Source organism: Microtus ochrogaster, chromosome 21, assembly GCF_000317375.1.
Source record: "Microtus ochrogaster isolate Prairie Vole_2 chromosome 21, MicOch1.0, whole genome shotgun sequence".
Classification (NCBI taxonomy): domain Eukaryota; kingdom Metazoa; phylum Chordata; class Mammalia; order Rodentia; family Cricetidae; genus Microtus; species Microtus ochrogaster.
In genome coordinates this window covers 47,029,120-47,030,620 of record NC_022022.1, presented here as the reverse complement: position 1 = coordinate 47,030,620, position 1,501 = coordinate 47,029,120, and the positions used below count along the sequence as shown (strand labels likewise).

The following is a 1,501-nucleotide window of genomic DNA, read 5'->3' as shown; positions in this document are numbered from 1 at the left end:
CCTCTGTCCTGAGACTCACTGTGATGGTTTCCTCTGTCCTGAGACTCACTGTGATGGTTTCACAGTAGCTTTCATTTTGGAACATACATGACCATGTTGTATGAGTCAATTATTAGGATGTGTCTTATGGCTTGAGTAAGATTGGGAGGGTCCTTGTAGAAGTAGAGATAGCCATAGCATGTATTATTCTGGGTACTGAGTTTGGTAGGATTGTCCTTGAGTTTCTGAAGGATTTCTTTTGAAGTTATTTCTGTTTCAGATGCTTGTTTGTAGCTCTGTTTCTGCAGCCTTTGTTCTAAACAAGAACTGGGGGATTCAAACAGTCATGGTTTCATACTGTTTATTTATTTAACAAAGAGAATTTAACAGAAGATGGTTTTGTCTTTAGCTTCGTATGGTAAATGTTCCTTTATAGTTACAGCTTTTATAGTTCGAATTCCTTTAATGTAGATTATCTCACTTTATGGTGCAGTACTCTGTAGAGATTGGTATACTTATGCTTATGATTTAAATACCTAATTAAACCCTAAAAGGTTTATCTGTGTGTTGAAGATAGTAACGAGGTGGCCATGGAAACAGTTTGAGGTACAAACGTGAGGGCCTCTCATTTTCTCTTCACTAAGGGCTGCTGCTGTCTGGTTTGTTTCTCGTTCCCGCCATGCCTTCCCGTGCTGCGTCTCAGCAGGCTCTGTAGATACAGCGCCTGCTGTTCTCTAGCTCCCCAACCCGAAATCTCCCAAAATCTGACTCTATCACGTATTTCCGGGGAAAAGTGCCGCCCTTGACCTCCCGTGATAGACTGCAGGTGAACACAGGTGTCTGTGAAGCGCCAGCGGATTTCTTGTGCAGATCTGGCCGCACCGGCAGGATGCTTCACTGTGTGCTGAGACCTGAAGCTCCCTCGAGCATTTCATCCGCAGGCTTCGCGTGCTCTGGACTGTGGACTGTGGAGCTGTTTGCTCCTGCCTCTCATCCCTCCCCTTCCCAGCTCGTCCCACACACAGCTGTTAGAACGAGCTTCCCCAGACACTGCCTTCATCCTTGCACTCCCACGAGCACTGGTGGGTCTCTGCCTCACAAACCCTGTCATTTCTAGCTTCAGGTGTTGCTTTGTTAATTCTGACTCACTGTGTTCAGTTTGTTAACTTGTTTTGGTTTTCCTGGCTTCAAGTTTGGTCTTTATTTCTGATTTGACCTTTATCCACCTAAGCACTTGGAGTGGCCTATGCTCACTTCCCTATTCTTATATCTTTTTCCTTTGTCTAGAAAACTATATAAGAAGCTCACTCTGGTTTGATAATTGACTGATGAGTTAAAGCCGTTCTAATAGTTTATAAGAACTAAAGTCAATATTTTTATAGCATTAAATTTTTGTTCCATGATTAGTTTATGATTTTATTTTATTATGCAGAAAAACATCAGTTTGCCGGGCGGTGGTGGCGCACGCCTTTAATCCCAGCACTTGGGAGGCAGAGGCAGGTGGATCTCTGTGAGTTCGAGA

At 43.6% G+C, this 1,501-nt stretch overlaps 1 protein-coding gene across 1 annotated transcript in view; it reads left to right on the top strand.

The window, feature by feature from the left end:
- Positions 1 to 1,501, top strand: part of Pigk (phosphatidylinositol glycan anchor biosynthesis class K) — a 78,157-nt gene that overhangs the window by 5,725 nt on the left and 70,931 nt on the right. The gene's annotated exons all lie outside the window — the stretch shown is intronic.